The sequence below is a fragment of the Drosophila gunungcola genome, chromosome 3R, assembly GCF_025200985.1.
Source record: "Drosophila gunungcola strain Sukarami chromosome 3R, Dgunungcola_SK_2, whole genome shotgun sequence".
Taxonomy (NCBI): Eukaryota; Metazoa; Arthropoda; class Insecta; order Diptera; family Drosophilidae; genus Drosophila; species Drosophila gunungcola.
This window is the reverse complement of record NC_069139.1, coordinates 22,565,063-22,578,776: the sequence shown is the minus strand read 5'-3', so window position 1 is coordinate 22,578,776 and position 13,714 is coordinate 22,565,063. Positions and strand designations below refer to the sequence as shown.

General features: G+C 39.3%; 1 protein-coding gene across 2 annotated transcripts in view; it reads left to right on the top strand.

Moving 5' to 3' along the window:
* Positions 1–13,714, top strand: part of LOC128252351 (alpha-2C adrenergic receptor) — a 57,440-nt gene that overhangs the window by 34,285 nt on the left and 9,441 nt on the right. The window lies entirely within an intron of this gene.

The window sequence follows — 13,714 nt, the reverse complement described above, 5'->3', positions numbered from 1 at the left end:
GGCGAAACAAAAAAAAAATCAGCAGAAGGCATTGCGGAAAATCGTAAACCCACGGGCGGCCGCGAGGCAGGGTGGATGTGGCTCACAAATTCGTACACAAATTGTAAAGAAATAAAATTTTAGTATGCGCATATTGATTTTATGATCAGACATAACTACGCATAGGACTAGGACACATGGCATTTCTGAAAACTGCAAAGCAATCACGAACGTCGGCCAACCAAATAAAATAAAAGCGAGCAATCGCCGCCTGTCGATGGCGAAATACACCTCCCATGCCATCAGAAAAGTATCTGCTGGTTTGACAGTTGTAATAAATTTCTGTGTTAGCGACGCATTTCTGTCTCTTGTTTCTTTTGCTTTTGGCGGCCTTTGTGTTTGTGAAATTATGCCGAAACATTTGCCATGATTTTCAGCAGTAGTGTGTCTGGAAATATGGTTTTTCGCTTTTATATTTTTCTGCCTAATGCAAAATTGATTGGACCCGAAGAAATGTGTATCATAAATATTTATACTCACGCATGATTGCATCGCAGGAGGCGGCAAGTAAGGGTCAAGGTCCTTGGACTTCCTAAGATCAAAAAAGCGGCAGTTAATAAAGGGCCGAGTTGCAAGAGGGAACATTTAATCTCGTTTGCTCTTTTCTCGCATTATACGCTTCATGAAAAATTCTCAAATCCGCTAAACCTTCTGCTCAGCCTGCCGGCAAACTTCGTGGATAAAGCCAGCCAAACGAGCAACAATGTAACGAATACTTCAGCCCAGACAGACACAGAGGCCAATAAAAAGAACACCAAATAGCTGGCCCCAAAAAGTGGGCAGCGTCTGCAAGCGAAACCGAAACCGAAATCGAGACGAGCCAAGGAGCAAAAGATGCCAGCCAATATATACGGCCTACAAAAACGGGCAGCGGCTGTCCCAAATGTATGCCACAAAATATTGTTTACAAATCTCTTCAGCAACGCCCACAAATTTGTATGCGGGGCATTGTTATCCTTGTTGTTCTTCTGTCATGCGGGTCAGAGGTTGTAGATTTCAATATTTACTCTGGCCTCTCCCCTCTGCGATAGCGTGGCATGGCTGGGCTGGCAAAAACTTTCTGCCGCTTCTGCCGAGCCTGCTTGGCCCACAAGGAAAAGATGGCTTAAAGTTTCTTCATCTCTTGATTAAATTACATGGATGCGACAGCCAGAGGGCGGCGCTCTTTCTATTCTGCGGACATGCGAGTACAATTAATGAAAACTTTCCTGCTGACCAACCCTCCGGCACACACATAAATCGCCAGCCGAGTGGGGACAAGTCAGAGGCACACGACTGCCATAAAGTAGAGTAGAGCAGCGTACTCTAAAAAATGTTACATGCACTGTAAGAATATTATACAGTAAAATAATAATAATAATAAATAATTTTTTACAATTTAATAAACATCAATTATTTCAATCGTTTTTGGTATAAGTTATACAATATACGAAATCAAATGTAATCATTTTTATTTGTGTGTAATAATATAACATTTAAATTTGTAAGCTTATTATAAACTATTAGTGAACTAAATTGTATTATATATAAATTTGTATTCAAAATACTAACTCAATGTTTGGTATATTTATATTTTTCTGATATTTAAAAAAATATACATTTTGCATTATACTTAAAAATACCCTTAATATTAAGTTTACGATAAAACTAGGTAATTATTTTGAAGAAAAAAAAAAGTACTGAATGGTTGTTATTTGAAAACAAAAATTATAATTGTTATTTTAAGTTACAGCACCTCAAAAATTCAAGCAATTGGTTAAGAGCATTTCTGTGTATTGAAAGATTTAAAAATGTAAATTATAAATACCCTTTTAAAATAAATTCCTTTTAAATAACCAGCATAAGCTGGAGTACAATATCTGAGCCTTTAAAGACTTGATATAACAAACTCACAATCCTGGGGAAGTAAGACATTTTTTTTGTAGTGCCCCAACAGCCGCAAAAGATGACGCCTTGGCACATCTCCCCGGCACTTGTTCTGCTCTTCTGGGACGCCTTCATCCTCAAGGAGTCTCGTGCTCCGCTTTCGCTCTACGCACGAGTGTGTGTTAACAGAGCAATAATTATGTCACATTCTGAGTAAATCGATACCGGGATCCGCAGCTGACGCACATTTTCACAGTAACTTGAACTTTAACTTGACTTTAAATGCGGCGCCAAGCGGCGCAAAAAAGAACTTTTCGCTCGACTGGGGCGAGCGGAGCGGCAGCAACGACCGCCATTATTGTCCTTTAAATGACATTTGCCACGACTGCAGCGGACGGCGGCAGATGCCGAAGGTCCCGGTCGGTCGTTGGTCCCCTCGTCCATCGCTTTTCCCCGGCCGGAAAAAGGGAAATGGCAAAATAAAACGGAGCAAAAGCTGTCAAATAAGAAACTAAATCGCATGTCGTCTGTCGTCTGTTGTCTGTTGTCTGCTGGACCCTTTTGTGCGCTGTCGGTCAAAGCGCTTCGAAATTTAAAGCTTTACCCGTAATCCTGGCGAGTCGAAAGAGCAGGAGGAGCAGGAGCTGGTGGTGATTCCATCGGGGTCGCAGCAGCGGAACAAAGGAGCAGCTTTGTGCCGCAGGGCAGCATTTAATTACGCTCGTGTTGCTTGTAATGAGGCAAATTGCTTTTTGCTGTCAATTAAAGTAAAGTTTTCGCATTTGGCCGCCACCTCCGAAGCCGCTCGCTCGCCCTCATTTAGGGCCAATCAAATTTGTTCAGATTCCTATACCCCCACTCTTGCCATGGCTTTTGCGGTAATGTTGGTTGTAAAATGTATTCTGTACCGCCTCTAATTTCACGCAGACCCATTCTTTCTCGACGCTGTCCCTCCGCCGGCACACATCCGTTTCCGCCCCGGAGCAGTTGCTCCTTCCGCAGCAGCGTTCTAGTTTCGCCAGTGCAAAAGCTGACAGCGAATGCGTGTCTTTACACTTTCAAAAAAGGTTTGCAAAAGGACTAAGTCCTGAAGTTCAACTCTAATAGGATTCAAATATTCTAAGATTAATATAAGGTTGGGTTTTGTAACATGATTTTATTGGCTGGGCGTAGTATTACTCAACCTTTTTCTTAGCGAAGTAAAGAAAGTAAGACCTTAAGAAAAACTACATATTTATATGCACGATTTTTTTAATTAAACATCTATCTTAAAAGTATATTTAAAATACAATTTTTAAATTCCTTTGCGAAAACTATAAATCAGGTTTCTCCGACCATCAACCAAGCCATTCTATACAAGTTACCAATCAATACTATGTAATACAAAGTACGAATATAAATTTCTCTAACTGTGCCAATTTATATCTAACATAAGAAGCCACTAAAGCGAGGTTGCCATAATAAATTGACAATTTGAGGCCAGATATTTTAGTTTGGAAAACCAGTACTTTAGTTAACATTTTCCCCACGTGTATAAGTAAACGTGAGAGCGTGGGGGTGTTGTGTGCATCGTCTCAGAACACGTTTGTAAACATCTTAAATGTGCTTTTAATGGGCAGCTTCCCAGGCAAAGGAAAGCAGACAGAAAGCAGCCGTGCAGCAGCTGGCATGCGTCCTGCTCCGCTTCTTTATTTCAACGCCCCCAAATCAGGATCAGGCAGCCCCGCCCCCTGCGGCACAGACTTTGCCACTGCTTTACCGCCCCGGCTGACGACTCCTCCAGTGCCGTATTTTAATAACGCTAATTAGTGTTCTAATTAGTTGAAACTTTAGTTCGTTTTAAGCGGGTGTGTGAGTGTGTGTGTGAGAGTGCGCATGTTTAACGATTTTGAAACACGCAGAGAGCCTTGTGCAATCGCTTAATATTAAGTGCACTGAATATGCAATTGCCCACAAGCAGCACTCGTGCCAAGAAGCGCCGCTTTAAAATTAATATAAAATTAAAATTAAATTATTACCGGAATTTCGCTTAACAAAACGTATGCCCTTCCTGTCTGACTTCCCACCTGCCTTTTCATTCGCCTGGCATTGCGTGCATCGAGCACATTCCGTTGCAATACAAAATGGTTGGCTGCCAATGTGGACAGACCGCGAAATAAAGTTGCAATTAATTGGCCATTAATGAAATTGCACTCACGCACACACACACACACCCACTCCGCTGGTCGATGGGATAATGAAAACGAATGCCGCCAATACTGATGCCGTTAGTGGCCGTAAATGTCTGACCGACGAAAACAATCATTATTATTGAGCTCTGGTCGAGTAGGATTTAAATGTGCAATTCTTCTTCCACTTAATCAAATTGATATTCAGGAATGTGTACTAGTGAAGCAGAAACTTTTTAATTCCACCTGATTGACTTGAGCCAGGTTGGTTGAGCATCAATATCAGTATTGTCTATTTTTTATTTTAGGTATACATTGCGTATACGCCACGTTAGCTGCTCTGAACTCGGTGCACAGCTGCAGACAAACTAATAGCGCTGAATTAATTTAAATTTTTTATTCAAAATAACTTTTTATTTAATTGAAATTTGCATTTCAAAACAATAGAAAATATAAAGCTAATTCGAATGTTAAATTAACAGTGTTTTAATTAAACTTTTAAAGACTTTCCACATTAAAAAGCTTAAAGCCTTCTGTGCTGTTATTCGTACCTTAACTGCATATTAATATGCAATAAATCCAGAAATACGAACATATGCGTATACAAGTATTTAAAACCATAAATAACAACCGTAGACAGAGGGAAACCAACAGGCGTAGCAATGGAAATTGCGTGATATGTGGAAAACTGTTTTGCTTGTTGAGAGCTGGGCGTTCTTGTAGTTGTAGCTGTGCATTGTTGTTATCGTTGCTCTCCTGGCTATTGGAGTGCGGTTGAATCACCCAGTATTTGGCCCCAACCCACAACTCCAGGCAACCACCCGCAAAACCCCCTTTAAGCCCCTCCAGCAGGTCCTGCCTCATGCGTTTGACCGCATGGCCAAAGCCCCAACGGCAACTTGTCCATGGCTGCAACAGCGGTTGTTCATTTGTCCGGCTTTTGCCGACGAGTGTCATGCTGTTTGTTCCACTCAGCACCCCCCAAACATCACCTTCGACCCCTCGGCTCCTCGTTTCCTGTTTCGCCTGTTGGCTTGGTTTGTTTGTGTGTCAATAACCATTAAGCGTTAAAATTTGTGAAACATTGTTGTTGCTGCTGCTCCGACTGCATGTTGCCTGCAAAACCAACAAGATTTGTTTGCCCGGCAGAGCACAGTAAATATTTTTGGCCCTGCTAAGTTGGCCAGTTGGAAATTTGGCCAACAATTCGGCATAACGGCTTATTTTGATTTTGGTTACAGTGCAGACCACTAGCGAGCGGCTTCCACACGAGTATATATCATTTAAAATTTCCAGTTGGCTTGGCATGCAGTACAAAAACAACTATATGGACAGTCGGTTTTCAACTATAAATCATTTGAAGGAAATATACAGTAAATATTTAGAAATATCTAATATTATGGGATAGAGTATTTAATAAATAATAATTATCTTTTATTAAGCTCACAAATAAATTCTTAAAAGTTATGTTCAGAGAACATAAGAACTACTAATTCTGTATAAATTTATATTTTGTATTTTATATATTTGAAATAGTAAACTTTAACATTTTCAACCTTCATCTCTAATTCTGTTCCTACGCCTTGTTTTCAAAATCTGATCAATTTTTGTTTCTGACTACTACTATATCTTTTTCAGTGTTTATGGCTTTGGTGGGTTAACTGCCTGTGCTTGAATCAAGGCTTAGTGGCAGCTTCTATAGTCGATGCGAAAAGGCTCTTATTTAATTTACTGTTAAAATTAACGATGCCGTTGCCCGTTTTTAGTCGCACTTGTGTACAAGTTTGCGGAGCCCCAAACAACCATTTGGCAACAATTTGTTACAACTGGCAACTGCAGATGATTAACAATGCATGCGACATTGTGGTTAAAGGCATAATATTAGCATACATTTAGGCCCACACGCACACACTCACACACTCCACACATTCCAATACATGGGAAACCCCAAAGCCATATGAAAATTAATTTTCTGCTATTTTGCGTTACATCCCCTGGCTCACCCCGAAACGTGGGCTCATTGTGCTATTTATGTGCCTGCCATTATGGCAAGACAAAAGCCCGTATTAATTACACAACTCATTTGTTTTTCGTGAGCACCGAAACACCAATGACACAAAATCAATAGGCAGTCCGGAACAGTTCGCTTATCGCCACTAACCTTCCATTCAGTTGGGAATAAAGCCATCAAAGGGGAGGGTTGGCTAGGCCACACAATGAGCCCGCAACCGGTAATTAAATAAAACGCAAGTCAAATCGTGTTGCATAATTATAGTCATCTAGCGCCAAACATCAATCACAATTTGCGTTGGCTAAAAACAAAAAGGCAAAACCATTACGCAAGCAGAGGGTCGTGACTAAATTCATGAATACCCTTTACAAAAAAAGCTCTAAAATAATGGAGTTTAAAATATAATCCAGACGTTTAAAAACATTGTTTAATATTTTATTATTAATTTAATTAATTTCTGAGATCAAAGAAAACCTTAATCCTTGGACTTCCGGGTATCGGTTTAGTAACTAAATAAAATGACAAGCAACCATGGTCGTGCAAAATTTAAGCAAAATTTGACGAAACGACCTCTTTAATACGTAATAGATTGCCGATGGGTACGAAAGAAACAATTGTTTAACAATGAAATGTATACATTTTGTAATCTTTAAAACACTGTTAAATATATTTTATAGCAATTTTAATAGATTTGTATACAACAAAGTATATTCTTTATTTATAAAATCGCATAAATATTTTATTTTTAAATTAAATTTAAATGAAAAATAAGTCAATATAAGTGGCAAAAATTGCCTTTGGAAGAGTATTAAAAGTGGAAAACGACTTAAAATGACCAAGGCGGCAAAGTGAGAAAACAAATTGCCGTGGAGTAGGTCAGGCACAACCAGGAGAACGCCGCCCACCCTCCATTTTCCACCCACACTCTGCGTGTCAACAAGCAATTTCCGCAGCTGACGATTCATAAAGGCAACAACAAATCCCCAATCCTGCTGCAATGGACAACCACAACAACAACAACAATAGAGCAACAGTTGTTGAGCTGTTTGGTTGCTATTTTATTTTTTACGATAATATAAAGCTGAGGCGGCTGGCGGATAGGCCAGGCTGGCAATCAGCATAAAGTGGTTGCCATTAAAAATATCAGGCCGCATAATAAAAGCGCCGTTTCACAACGGATACACATAGCATAACCAGGAAGGGAAAATCCTGTCCGAGTCGAGTCTCTCTTCCTGCGAACGGACGGAATCAAGTAATAAAACCATAAAACTGGCCACAACAATTAAAAAGCCCGCAGCATAATTCCGAAAAATGTTTTTTCGCCCCATTCCGCTCGTGCGAATTTGTTGCCTATTTTTTAGTGGGACGCCAATGCATTTGCATGGCTTAGCGGATGACTGGCGATTGTGAAAAATTGTAGTTTAATGAAGCATGCCGTCAGCCGCAATTAAGCGGCAATAACAAATCGGCATGGCTCATGGCTTAAAAAACACCCTCGAGGAGAAGAGTTCTTGCTGCGGAATTAATTTATTAAATCGAAATCGTCCATGGCTGTACCCAAGGGCTGTTTGCACATGCACTTCATTTCCAAAGAGTGTTCCAAGATATGTTGTTTATTGTAAACAACACTTAATCAACACATTTTAAAGAAATTTCGTTTAATAAAGTTTAACAAGTTTTTTGGCGTACTGATACCCAATGGTATATTGTTTGAGAAAGGTTTTCTTTGAACATACAAAACACTTTTAATATCCGTTATTTATTTAAGCAGCTATCTTTAAATTTGAGAAGAAATTAAATTTGTATTCAAATTTTATAAATGGTGAGGAACAAAGATATATTATTTAAAGACAAGGGCAATCAATTGACCATGAGTTTAACAAAAGGTTAGCTTTACAAAGTTTTAATTAGGCTTTTAAAGTTTTATTTATTTATTTTAATTTTTGGCCAAGTGTTACATTTTTTCAAGTCCCTTCCATCCCCTCATCGTCGAAAGCTTTTAATTGTTAAAAAATTGACTCGTGCTAGACATTGTCGAAGGCTAAATGGCGCGAGGACTTGGTCGACGGATCCCAGTCGTTATCCCCCATTTGAGTGGCACTCCAGCTTCTGACCGAAGGAGCCACTTGATTTACGTTTATGGCATGTGCGGGCAAGCGTTAAGTTGTGGAAATGCGAAAAGGCAAGGGCAAATAAAGTCAGCTGGCGATGACGACTGCCTGGCAAAGCGGAGTGAATACTTTAATGTAAAATAAAGAATGGCAATGGGCAAATGCCAATGCGAAATGCAGTCAATTGAAATGCAAGATCCAAGAGGATGTGCAACTCGCCGGCAAGTGCAAGTTCAAGTCAAAGCGGAGCCGAGGAGCGAAAAGAAAAACTACAGCCAGGCAAATTGGCTATGCAAACTGTGCAAAATGGCTGCTTCAGCGAGCAGCGACAAACAAGAGGGTAAAACGAGTGGGGAAGGGGTATATTAAGGGGGCCCTATTGGCACGAGACCCCTTTCAAGTATTGACAACATTATCAAAGGGGCGGAAACAAGGGCCATGCAGCGAACATTTCTTTTGGCCCGAACTGTAGTTGCACTTTAGATTTATTGATTGTCTCAGTGCGTAGCTAGCTGTCCTTGGCGGGTCCGAATGTGTCCTGCAGTCCTTCGCAGTCCGGGCTTATTTCTGTTGAAAAACTTGCACAAGCACTGACAACAATGCTGATGATGACAGCAGCCACTACCAACTCAATCCCAGTGCCCTTTTATATGCACACAGCAAATGTATATGTTTCTTTGCATTAAAACGATTTATTCGGATGACCAAAAAATACGAGTTGGTAATTCACAATTGTGAATTTATTAGTTTTATATTTTGAATTGTAAACAACTCAACTAAAGCAGTTGAAGAAAAATAAAATTATTTTTACTGATTCTAGAAAGCAATTATTTGAAAATATTTTATCTTTCACCTTTAATTTGTCTGCATATAACAAAAATCTTCAACATTACATTATTATTATTGTTTGTTTTATTATTATAATATCTAGAGCTTTTGTCTTCTCTTTAGTGATTTTTTGGGTCAGAATTTTTTGTTAAGTGTGGCACTTACACACACATTTTGTTGTTTGTACATTTGTGAGCTTGACTCAACTTTTTGTTCTGCGTTCTTTTTTGCGAGCTCGCGCGCAAACTTTCTGCAGTGCAATGCGGATTGAAATTCTTTTGAGTTTACAGCGGAATTTCTTCTTTATTTTCTTTCATTACATATTATTTGCGATTGCTGGCAGCTATTGGTGGCCATAAGCCCCCGCAGCAGTTGACATACCTTTAAAGCATCGCTCATACGCCACGTGGCCGAAGCGAGCAAACGAAAGAGCGCAATTTAATATTTTTAATTACGCTCATTTGGGCCTGTTTTTCCATGTTTACATTTCGATAAGTTTCCACTCGGTCTGCGTCAGCCCTTTCATCACTTTTCTTATTTCCTTTCTTTTTTTTGCTCGGCATTGCCTTCGTCCTTCATCCTTCTTCTGTGGCACTTGTCATCATCAACACTTTTAGCTGTTGCCTTTTGTTTTTGCTGCTCTTGCTGTGGCTCCTGCTTCTGCTCCTACTCGACTAACGAATTTGGTGGCGCATAATGAGTTTTTGTTTCCGCCAGCTTAAGTTCGCCAATGCAGGGGAAGCAGCAGAAGCAGCAGAAGCTGGAGCGGCAACAACAATTACCATTGCCATTTAATTAAAAATTGCAGAATAATTATTTTTCTTTTTCGCCTCGCTCCTGGTTTTCCTTGGCCTTCTCTGCTTTCGCACGCTCTTTCTTCGGCGAGCGCGTGGGAAAACTTTTAAATAAACAAAGGCGCCCTCTGCAATTTGAAAATCTGCAAATTAGCACAAATGCAGCTTGCGGATGGATTGAGGGGGGGTTTGGGGATTGAGGGATTGATGGCCTGAAGCTCTGTAGCTCTGAAGGTGCATGGAAATGGTTTAAAGGGAAACGGAAGAAGGAAGGCGGAAAACGGGCTAAAGGAAAATGCAGCGACAGAGTGAAGTTTTCAATTACATTAAATCCGCAGCACAAAGTTATCGTCACGCACAGTTGACAATTTATTTGTTCGCCCAGTAGTTTCCTGCCTGGCCAACACGTTCTTGGCCCGCACAAATGTCAGTTTAAGAGCTTTGTTCAAATGCGTTAATAAAATATTTTTTCCCCACTGTTCCCCGCCGCCCGGCTCAACAACATTATCAGTGTGGAAAACTTTTGGCCCGCTGTTGCTACAGGTGTTTCCTGAACGACGTGCACACACGTCGCGAATGCGCAACATTTCGGCCTACCCAGAAAAGTTTTTGGCAAACTTTGGCCTTAATGCCACCGAAACTCGTTTGGCCCAGAACAGAAAACTCAACTGAGGTTCGAGGCAGTGCGATTACAGTTCGCTTCAGTTCCGCGTGAAGTGCTGACAAATGCTGTCAATATATCAACTGCAAACCGTAAATGATGAGACCATTTATAATGCTGCTGCAAGAGCAGCCACAACAGTGCAAACTCTGTTCGTTCAACTGCAATATATACACTTATAAAAACAGGTTACAAACTAATTTTAACCACAAGCACAGTGTTATTAGAATAAATTCGTACTTATTGCATTTTATCACTATATTTTCACCCAAAAATGTAAATATTTACCAAAATGGTACATTTAAAGTTTTATGTTTACTCAAATTATATTTTTACACATTTTTTATCTAATAGATGATAAACCAAATACGATTGTATTAAAAATCTATTTGAGCTAAACAGTTAAATGTAGTCTTAAAAGGTCGCAATCATTGCGACAAAGACAAATATAACATATTTAATATTTAATTTCATATTACGAATTAATTTGATGCCCAAACATATAAAATCGTTGCTTTCTAAATATTCAAAGTGGCGAATAATTATTTAGTTTCATTTATTTTATTATTGAGCGCATAATTTGATAACTGATCAAATTCCAGAACATTTTTTTTAGTGCAGTTTGCGTGCTGCCTCTGTGGCAGGCAATAAGTTGAAAACCGAGACAGCCAGGCAGCAGCGTCAGCATTCAAGAATCCAGCTTAAGTAGCTGTTGGTGGGTTTCTCATCTCTTTGGAGCCTCTGCTGCTGCTTTGCTCCTGCTCGTCTCAACCTACCACTTGATGTATATTTCGGCAACATTATACCCAGCGCTTAATACTTTATGCTTATTTTGTTGCCACAACCCGGTGCATGGAGGGTTGGGGAGAGCCGGGCAAATTTATATTCCGCTTTGGCAGCCGGATAAAGTTGTCTAGCTCAGCCTGTTTCTGCTGCAACTTCGCCTGCGGCTTATGATAAACTGGGCTGCACTTAAGCTGCCTCTGCACACGAGTCCAGCTATGTGCTCGTATTTACAGTTGGCTCCCCTTCCCGGCAATTCAATTTGCCTGCGTATGTGTATGTGAGTGTAAGCAGCTTAAAACTTAAATAAATTTCGTTTGTGCCCGAGCTTCTTTCCCAGATATACTCGTATATAAAGTCCGTAAAGAATTTGTTATAAATTGCTAGTCGATTTCTTAACCGGCTACTCCAGCTCCCCAAAGGGAGGCAGCTCTAGTTGCGCAGCTGATGTCGGGCACAGATTTCCGGCACTGCGCTATAAAAGGGTGAATTTACTATGATAAGTGGAAAACAGCTTAATCAAATATTAAATCACATAGCAAATAACAAATCATTATAAGTTACAGAGTAAAATATATTATATATTGCTGCTACGTTTTGAAGAAATAATGGGTGAATTTATTTTTTTTATTTTGTTTCATTTAATAAAATCCTAACCCACAAGTACAGACTTATATTTGTTGCGTATGTCACAGTGGCTTCAAAAAAGACCAGTATTAAGGTCAAAATTGCATTTAAAAAAAACAACGTTTTCTTTTCATTATTTTTCAACTTAAATTAAAAAGTATTTGTAAAATATTAAACTTTTTGCCCTTTACAAATCACCTAAATTAAACACTTTTGATTGCTTTATGTATATTTTTTTGGAGGCCCTTCATTATTTGACGCCCAGGGAAAATAAATGTTGCATGTCTTATGGTATTCTATTTTACGAATAACGCAGCTTACTAGCAGTTCGTGACAATTTTAAGGCTCTTCCAAGTTTTCTGTGCCAAAGTGTAGTAAATTTTGAAGACAAAGATACGTCTGGGGAATTAAAATGCCTACACAACAGATTTTTAAATTATTGCATTTTAATTAAGACATGACCATTGCAAAACTTGATTTTTGTTATTAAGGCGTAGTTGTTTAGCAAATTTCAGTTAAATGTGATCGTGAAAAGTTTTGGAGACAACAAGGTAATCCTCCAATTAACAAACAAAACAATCTTAAAACCAGAAGACTTAGGCGGTTCAAAGTTTGATGGCACACATTTTGAAGGCAAGACAAATCAAAAGTAGCTTAAAATATTTCACTACTTAAAGCACTTTCCCTCAGTGTAGAATTATGCATTTTTTCAGGAGTGCTGAATAGTGAGGATTGAGGTGAGCTACAAGCAGCGGCAGTAACAACGGGACAAAAGCTTTTCATTATACACGCCACTCGCCGGCGAACAACACGAACAGCAAACTCAAAAGGGCAAAGCTGCTCGGGCAATCCCTTCTCAACCTCCTCCTTCTGCTGTCAAGTGCACTTTTTCGAATGCCTTTCATCAAAACACTTAATTTGCATAATTTTTGCGAAGAGAGTTGGGCGGCCAGCTCTCGGGGGAGCAGAAAGTATGAGACGATTTAATTCCGCCAGCTTTAATAAAATGCAATTGCAAGCGCCAGAAAATGTGCCACACAATTTAGCCTCGAAAACTTTTCGCTGCTAGGTGAAAGAAGAAACCTTTTGTGCTGTGCGGTAATCTAATACTTTTACTTCATTTAGCGTTATGAAATTTCATGCACTTTGCATTTTTCACATAAATGCTCCAAAAAGGCGAACCTGGAGCGGAGAATTGACGACGGAGGCAGCATCAGACAAAAACCTTTTGGGCCAGGCAAAATGCATTTTTCAGTAAATCAGCCTAATGCACTCAATGACCCCACTATTCCACTATCAAGCTTGAAAATATGGCCGAGAGCAACAAGCCGAGCTAAAAGGATAAAAATTACGAAGGAAAGGCGGAGTCAAGGCGGATGTTACGTCGTAAATTTAATCTGCCAAGCGATAGTTGAGGTAACTTGCTAAAGTTAATGCCCATAAGATCCTTTGTTGACGACGAGTCAAACTCAAGGGATTCATTGAATGCGGCAGTAAACTTTCTAGGTGATGGCAGATAGGGCAAAGTTTAATTAAGACTATAGAATAAAGTGTAATCAATAGTTTCTATAAAAGTCAATAAAGATTAATTTACCTCGAGAAAAATTGTTGGCATAAATTGAAACATAACTTAAGTGTAGGATAGATTTTTTTTTAACATAGTTAAAAATTCAAGGGTAAAATACATAAGTGAACTTTAAATTTGTTAGGAACAAGAATTAACATTTCTTGGCTAAAGGTTTGATTTCTTAATTATAGCTATAAATACATCTATGAACTATAAATTTGATAAGAACAAGCCTAATTATAAAAACATTTTAAAAGTA